Genomic DNA, 9,542 nt, shown 5'->3' with positions numbered 1-9,542 from the left:
CTATCAGTCCTAACAGTCCTAGCATTTATCCCAGCTCTACCAGTTCTACCAGTCCTACTGGTACAACCAGTCCTACCAAATCTCCCAGACCTACCAGTCCTACCAGTCCTACCAATTCTCCCAGTCCTACCAGTCCTATCAGTCCAACCAATTCTCCCAGTCATACCAGTCCTACCAGTTCTACCAGTTCTACCAAATCTCCCAGACCTACCTATTCTCCCAGTCCTACCAGTTTTCCCAGTCCTACCAGCTCTACCAGTTCTACCAAATCTCCCGGTCCAACAATTCCTACCAGTCCTACCAGTCCTACCATTTCCGCCGGTCCTAGTTGTTCTAACAGTCCTACCAGTCATACCAGTCCTACCAAATCTCCCAGTCCTACCAGTCCTACCAAATCTCCCAGTCTTACCAGTCCAACCAGTCATAACAAATCTCCCAGTCCTACCAGTCCTACCAGCACTACCAATTCTCCCAGACCTACCACTCCAAAAACTCCTACCAATTCTCAAAGTCCTACCAGCTCTACAAGTTCTATCAAATCTCCCGGTCCAACAATTCCTACCAGTCCTAACATTCCTACCATTTATCCCCGCTCTACCAGTTCTACCAGTTCCTCTGGTACAACCAGTCCTACCAGTTCTACCAAATCTCCCAGACCTACCAGTCCTACCAGTCCTACCAATTCTCCCAGTCCTACCAGTCCTACCAGTCCTACCAGTTCTCCAAGTCCTGCCAGTTCTCCCAGTCCTGCCAGTTCTCCCAGTCCTACCAGTTCTCCCAGTATTACCCGTTCTATCAGTCCTACCAATTCTCCCAGTCCTATCATTCTTACCGTGTACTACCAGTCCTATCAATTCTCCCAGTCCCACCAGTCTTACTGGTACTACCGGTCCTACCTGTCCTACAAATTATCCTAGTTCTACCAGTCCTACCAGTCCTACCAATTATCCCAGGTCTCCCTGTCCTACCAGGTTTACCAGTCTTACCAGTCCTACGAATTCCTTCAGTTCCACCAGTCCTACCAGTTCTCCCAGTATTACCAGTTCTCAAAGTCCTACCAGCTCTACAAGTTCTATCAAATCTCCCGGTCCAACAATTCCTACCAGTCCTAACAGTCCTACCATTTAGCCCCGCTCTACCAGTTCTACCAGTCCTACTGGTACAATCAGTCCTACCAAATCTCCCAGACCTACCAGACCTACCAGTCCTACCAATTCTCCCAGTCCTACCAGTCCTATCAGTACAACCAATTATCCCAGTCCTACCAGTCCTATCAGTCCAACCAATTATCCCAGTCCTACCAGTCCTATCAGTCCCACCATTTCTCCCTGTCATACCAGTCCTACCAGTCCTATCAGTCCAACAAATTCTTCCAGTCCTTCCAGTCCTATCAGTCCCACCATTTCTCCCTGTCATACCAGTGCTACCAGTCCTACCAGTTCTACCAGTTCTACCAAATCTCCCGGTCCTACAATTCCTAACAGTCCTAACAGTCCTACCAATTATCTCGCTTTACCAGTTCTACCAGTCCTACTGGTACAACAAGTCCTACCAGTCCTACCAAATCTCCCAGACCTACCAGTCCTGCAAGTCCTACCAATTCTCCCAGTCCTACCACTTCAAAAACTCATACCAATTCTCCCAGTACTACCAGCTCTACCAGTTCTAACAAATCTCCCAGTCCTACAATTCCTACCAGTTCTACCAGTCCTCCTGGTACAACCAGTCCTACCAGTCCTACCAAATCTCCCAGACCTACCAGTCCTACCAAATCTCCCAGTCCTACCAGTCCAACCAAATCTCCCAGTCCTACCAGTCCAACCAGTCATACCAAATCTCCCAGTCCTACAAGTCCTACCAGCACTACCAATTGATCCAGCTCTACCAGTCCAACCAGCCCTACCAATTCTCCCAGTTTTCCCAATCATAATGTTACTAACAGTCCTGCCAGTCCTACCAATTCTCCCTATCCTACCAGGTTTACCTGTCCTACCAGTCCTACCAATTCTCCCAGTTCTCCCAGTCCTACCAGTCCTACCAATTCTCCCAATTCTCCCAGTCCTACCAATCCTAGCAGTCCTTCCAATTATCCCAGTTCTCCCAGTTCTATCAGTCCTACCAGTCCTACCAGTCCTAACAATTCTCCCAGTTCTCCCAGTCCTACCAATCCTATCAGTCCTTCCAATTATCCCAGTTCTCCCAGTTCTATCAGTCCTACCAGTCCTACCAGTCTTTCCAATTATCCCAGTTCTCCAAGTTCTATCAGTGCAACCAGCACTACCAGTCCTACCAATTCTCCCATTCCTACCACTCCAAAACTCCTACAAATTCTCCCAGTCCTACCAGCTCTACCAGTTCTACCAAATCTCCCAGTACTATAATTCCTACCAGTCCTACCAATTCTCCCAGTCCTACCAGTCCTACCAGTCCTACCAGTACTACCAGTCCTACCAATTCTCCCAGTCCTACCACTCCAAAAACTCCTACCAATTATCCCAGTCTTACCAGCTCTACCAGTTCTACCAAATCTCCCAGTCCTACAATTCCTACCAGTCCTACCAGTCAAATCCAAATCTCCCAGACCTACCAGTCCTACCAGTCCTACCAGTCCTACCAATTCTCCCAGTCCTACCACTCCAAAAACTCCTACCAATTATCCCAGTCCTACCAGCTCTACCAGTTCTACCAAATCTCCCAGACCTACCAGTCCTACCAGTCCTACCAATTCTCCCAGTTCTACCAGTCCTACCAGTCCTACCAGTTCTCCCAGTCCTGCCAGTTCTCCAAGTCCTACCAGTTCTCCCAGTATTACCCGTTCTACCAGTCCTACCAATTGTCCCAGTCTTACCATTCTTACCGTGTCTTACCAGTCCTATCAATTCTCCCAGTCCCACCAGTCCTACTGTTACTACCGGTCCTACCTGTCCTACAAATTGTCCCAGTTCTACCAGTCCTACTAGTTCTACCAATTATCCCAGTTCTCCAAGTCCTACTGGTACTACCAGTCCTATCAGTCCTACCAAATCTCCCAGTCGTACCAGTCCGATCAATTTCCCCTGTTCCACCAGTACTACACTTCCTACCTGTTCTACCAGTTCCTACCTACAATTCCTACCAGTCCTACCAGTCCTACCAATTCTGCCGGTCCTACTTGTTCTAACAGTCCTACCAGTCATACCAGTCCTACCAAATCTCCCAGTCCTACCAGTCCTACCAAATCTCCCAGTCCTACCAGTCCTACCAGCACTACCAATTGTTCCAGCTCTACCAGTCCAACCAGCCCTACCAATTCTCCCAGTTTTCCCAATCATAATATTACTAACAGTCCTGCCAGTCCTACCAATTCTCCTAGTCCTACCAGTCCTACCTGTCCTACCAGTCCTACCAATTCTCCCAGTTCTCCCAGTCCTACCAGTCCTACCAATTCTCCCAATTCTCCCAGTCCTACCAATCCTAGCAGTCCTTCCAATTATCCCAGTTCTCCCAGTTCTATCAGTCCTACCAGTCCTACCAGTCCTACCAATCCTACCAGTCCTTCCAATTATCCCAGTTCTCCCAGTTCTATCAGTCCTACCAGTCCTACCAGTCTTTCCAATTATCCCAGTTCTCCAAGTTCTATCAGTCCAACCAGTACTACCAGTCCTACCAATTCTCCCATTCCTACCACTCCAAAACTCCTACAAATTCTCCCAGTCCTACCAGCTCTACCAGTTCAACCAAATCTCCCAGTCCTACAATTCCTACCAGTCCTACCAATTCTCCCAGTCCTACCAGTCCAACCAGTACTACCAGTCCTACCAATTCTCCCATTCCTACCACTCCAAAACTCCTACAAATTCTCCCAGTCCTACCAGCTCTACCAGTTCTACCAAATCTCCCAGTCCTACAATTCCTACCAGTCCTAACAGTCCTACCAATTTCCCCACTCTACCAGTTCTACCAGTCCTCCTGGTACAACCAGTCCTACCAGTCCTACCAAATCTCCCAGACCTACCAGTCCTACCAGTCCTACCAATTCTCCCAGTCCTACCAGTCCTACCAGTCCTACCAGTTCTCCCAGTCCTGCCAGTTCTCCCAGTCCTGCCAGTTCTCCCAGTCCTACCAGTTCTCCCAGTATTACCCGTTCTACCAGTCCTACCAATTCTCCCAGTCTTACCATTCTTACCGTGTCCAACCAGTCCTATCAATTCTCCCAGTCCCACCAGTCCTACTGTTACTACCGGTCCTACCTGTCCTACAAATTGTCCCATTTCTACCAGTCCTACTAGTCCTACCAATTATCCCAGTTCTCCAAGTCCTACTGGTACTACCAGTCCTATCAGTCCTACCAAATCTCCCAGTCGTACCTGTCCGATCAATTTCCCCTGTTCCACCAGTACTACACGTCCTACCTGTTCTACCAATTCCTAACTACAATTCCTACCAGTCCTACCAGTCCTACCAATTCTGCCGGTCCTACTTGTTCTAGCAGTCCTACCAGTCATACCAGTCCTACCAAATCTCCCAGTCCTACCAGTCCTTCCAAATCTCCAAGTCCTACCAGTCCAACCAGTCATACCAAATCTCCCTGTCCTACCAGTCCTACCAGCACTACCAATTCTTCCAGCTCTACCAGTCCAACCAACCCTACCAATTCTCCCAGTTCTCCCAGTCATAATGTTACTAACAGTCCTGCCAGTCCTACCAATTCTCCTAGTCTTACCAGTCCTACCTGTCCTACCAGTCCTACCAATTCTCCCAATTCTCCCAGTCCTACAAATCCTAGCAGTCCTTCCAATTATCCCAGTTCTCCCAGTTCTATCAGTCCTAAAAAGTCCTACCAGTCTTTCCAATTACCCCAGTTCTCCAAGTTCTATCAGTCCAACCAGTACTACCAGTCCTACCAATTCTCCCATTCCTACCACTCCAAAAACTCCTACCAATTCTCCCAGTCCTACCAGCTCTACCAGTTCTACCAAATCTCCCAGTGCTACAATTCCTACCAGTCCTACCAGTCCTACCAATACTCCCAGTCCTACCAGTCCTACCAGTCTTACCAATTCTCCCAGTCCTACCACTCCAAAACCTCCTACCAATTCTCCCAGTTCTACCAGCTCTACCAGTTCTACCAAATCTCCCAGTCTTACAATTCCTACCAGTCCTAACAGTCCTAACAATTATCCCCGCTCTACCAGTTCTACCAGTCCTCTTGGTACAACCAGTCCTACCAGTCCTACCAAATCTCCCAGACCTACCAGTCATACCAGTCCGACCAATTCTCCCAGTCCTGCCAGTTCTCCCAGTCCTACCAGCTCTACCAGTTCTACCAAATCTCCCAGTCCTACAATTCCTACCAGTCCTAACAGTCCTACCAATTATCCCCGCTCTACCAGTTCTACCAGTCCTCCTGGTACAACCAGTCCTACCAGTCCCACCAAATCTCCCAGACCTACCAGTCCTACCAGTCCTACCAATTCTCCCAGTCCTACCAGTCCTACCAGTCCTACTAGTTCTCCCAGTCCTACCAGTTCTCCCAGTCCTGCCAGTTCTCCCAGTCCTGCCAGTTCTCCCAGTCCTACCTGTTCTCCCAGTATTACCCGCTTTACCAGTCCTACCAATTCTCCCAGTCCTACCATTCTTTCCAGTCCTACCAGTCCTATCAATTCTCCCAGTCCCACCAGTCCTACTGGTACTACCGGTCCTACCTGTCCTACAAATTATCCCAGTTCTACCAGTCCTACCAGTCCTACCAATTATCCCAGTTCTCCCAGTCCTACTGGTACTACCAGTCCTACCAGTCCTACGAATTCCTTCAGTCCTACCAGTCCTACCAATTCTCCCAGTCCTACCTGTTCTCCCAGTCCTACAAGTTCTACCAAATCTCCCGGTCCAACAATTCCTACCAGTCCTAACAGTCCTACCATTTATCCCCGCTCTACCAGTTCTACCAGTCCTACTGGTACAACCAGTCCTACCAGTCCTACCAAATCTCCCAGACCTACCAGTCCTACCAGTCCTACCAATTCACCCAGTCCTACCAGTCCTACCAGTTCTACCATTTCTCCCGGTCCTACTTGTTCTAACAGTCCTACCAGTCCTACCTGTCCTACCAAATCTCCCAGTCCTACCAGTCATGCCAGTCCTACCAAATCTCCCAGTCCTACCAGTCCGATCAATTTTCCCTGTTTTACCAGTCCTAAACATTCTACCTGTTCTACCAATTCTCCCTGTCCTACCAGGTTTACCAGTCCTACCAGTCCTACGAATTCCTTCTGTCCTACCAGTCCTACCAGTCATACCAATTCTCCCGGTCCTACCAGTATTACCGGTCCTACCAGTCCTACCAGTCCTCCTAGTCATGCCCTTCCTACCAGTCCTACCAGTTCTCCCAATTCTCCCAGTCCTACCAGTCCTATCAGTCCGACCAGTTATCCCAGTTATCCCAGTCCTACAAGTCCTATCAATTCTCCCAGTTTTACCAGTCCTACCAGTTCAAATGTTGTCCTAATGTAACTTTCATATACTTTCAGAGCCTTTCAGAGCCTCAGTGTTCATCACAAGAGCACTAACGGTAAAACATCAAGGCCTTATTCAATCAGAAGTGTTATCTGGCGACAACAGACACCCACATTGCGGATGTTTTGGCAGTGTCGGAGATGGAACTGCGGTTGGAGCCGTCAAATCGGTGAGCATCTGCTCTTGTGATCTTTATCATGAAGCAGCACCCAACCCACTCACTTTAGAAGTTCCGAAAGAGAAAGTATTGGCTATATAGAAATAATGACGCTCAAATAGAAAAATCAATAAATTAAATAATGAGGATTTATTGTTATTTTTTGTTAGATTTTCTTTTATTGTTTTTTTAAAACAATACATGCATACAAATGACAACATACAGATGCACACAGACATCTACAACATCACCCCTGCCCAAACCCATCTGCTCACCCCTCCATCTCCAACGCCCACATCACTTTCCGCCACATGGCCTAAAACTTCACCATTTTGTTTCTCTCTGTCGCCCACACACTTTCCAGCATTTGACCTTTCCATTGTGTTAACGATGGATGATTGGTTGACTCCCAGTTTTTAAGTATATGTTTTTTCAATATGATTTACGAGAAAAGTATCGTCCAACCCATCAGGTATCTCACTGCACCCTCATATGTCATGTCTTGAAGTATGCAGACAGCTGGATTAAAAGTAAGTTTACATTGTAATACTTCTGACAGGCAACTTTCTAGCTCTGCAACTTCTGGACTTTATAGCATTCCCAGAAAGTAATTATTAGTTTTACACTTAAGACATGACCCTACTGTTGTGCTGTAGACTGTGTGAATTATGTCTCTTGTAATAAATGATATACAGTATACTGGATTAAGAGTACATTTTCGTTAAGTGTCATTTTGTTAGTTTATGTTCCAACATTCTCTCCATCTTGTGCTGATATCAGTTCTTTTTAAGTCTCGGTCTCCAGTAGAGATTGTCAGTTGGATAGGTTCTCTGCAAGGTTTTGTATATCTTCCCTATCATATGAGCATCCTTTATGATTCAAAAAGGATTCCCTCAAGACTGCTCTGATGTCCAAAATATTTCAAATCAACATTTTTTGATGTGAAACTTTTAATAAGTTGTATCCATTTGAAAATATCTACACTGGTCAGTCCAAAATTGCTTTTTAATTATGTCATGGAAATACATGTATTTCTTGTCACCAAATCATTTGCGATTTCTATGCCTTTAGTTTTCCATTTGGACCAATGTATCGGTGATTGGTGAATTCTGAAAAAGCTAATCAAGGATTGTCCTATAGGGTTGTGTTTTTAGGGAGTGGTATTGGTTCTTGCAGAATACGTTAATTTACTTCAATATTGTTGCAGTATTCTTAACTATGAAGTTGTTAATGTTTTGAACTTTAGCCTTAGGAAATAGACACGTACAAATATTCTGGGGATGAGCATGCGCATCTTCAATGTGTACCCATTCCTCTTTAGTGCATTTAACTTCATATCATAAGTAAAAGCCCTGGTTGGCGAGTTGATACAACTCCAAGTCTGGAAGGGCAAAACCACCCTGTGACTTAGGAAGATGTTAAACTTTCCTTTATATTCTATGAGTATTATTTGTCCATATAAAGTCTGTTATGACCGAGTATACTTTTTTAAAATAATGTCTTTGGTGGTGTGATTGGTATTACAGAGATTAAATTTAAAAAACTTTGGGAGCAATGCCATTCTGAAGAGGTTTATTCTACCTGTAAGATTTATGGGAACGATTGTTCCATTTAATTAGATCTGCTTTCATATTGTTAAATAATGGGATAAATTTGTTGAATTTTATTAAAAATAATAATTTTTATATATTTGTTGTTTGTTGTCACTTATTAAGCATCCTAAGTGTGGTACACTTTAACAATGAGGATTTCTATCAGCCTAGTCAAGGAGTAGATTACATCTCACATTCCAGTGTTCTAACTTGTAAACAAAGCTGCGTGGGATTTATGTTAATGATACTCTGTGCAGCCAATGGCAATGTCTGCTTTAGGTATAGTGCCAGGATTTGACAGCACTAAAACAGTTCCACCTCCGACTCCGCCAAAACAACCACCATGTGTATGCAGATCTGATTGAACAGAGCCCTAACAGTATACACACAAACAGTGGAGGTGTACACATACTCTGCAAAGGGAAGTGAAACTTTCAAACCAAACTTTGAAGGCACAAACGAGGCACAGATGTGTTGCTCCACAAAACCCAGACCAGGTCTTTAACCTCACAACTGACCCGAGTCTTGTCAGCTAACACAACCTTCGACACAGAAACAACCTTCTTAAAGAATATTCCAGTATATAATATCCCAGCCTGCGAAGGAAGTATCTAAAATACAAAGTATATAAACTACACCTAGTATCTTGGTGTATCGGTATATAACTTGACATGAACTAAGTATCTAACACATCTCTCCCGCAGAACAACTCCACTAGAGAGTTTAGTCTAGTTTTCAAAATAAAGTTAATCAGCTTACGTCTGAATATGAGAAACTTCACAAGCTGACAAAATCAATAGAATGATGCAAAACTAGCCCTCTAAAGCATTAACCCCCACGCAAACTCAGAACTAGCCCTCTAAAGCATTAGCAACCACCCAAACTCAAAACAAGCCCTCTAAAGCTTTAGCCCCCACCCAAACTCAAAAGTAGCCTTCTTAAGCTTTAGCCCCTACCCAAACTCAAAACAAGCCCTCTAAAGCTTTAGCCCCTACCCAAACTCAAAACTAGCCCTCTAAAGCTTTAGCAACCACCCAAACTCAAAACTAGCCCTCTAAAGATTTAGCCCCTACCCAAACTCAAAACAAGCCCTCTAAAGCTTTAGCCCACACCCAAACTCAAAACAAGCCCTCTAAAGCTTTAGCCCCCACCCAAACTCAAAATTAGCCCTCTAAAGCTTTAGCAACCACCCAAACTCAAAACTAGCCCTCTAAAGCTTTAGCCCCCACCCAAACTCAAAATTAGCCCTCTAAAGCTTAGCAACCACCCAAATTCGAACAATTTTACTCGCCCTAGCA

The sequence above is a fragment of the Salvelinus fontinalis genome, chromosome 33 (genome assembly GCF_029448725.1).
Source record: "Salvelinus fontinalis isolate EN_2023a chromosome 33, ASM2944872v1, whole genome shotgun sequence".
NCBI lineage: Eukaryota > Metazoa > Chordata > Actinopteri > Salmoniformes > Salmonidae > Salvelinus > Salvelinus fontinalis.
The sequence above is the reverse complement of the archived record's forward strand: the minus strand, read 5'-3'. Positions refer to the sequence as shown.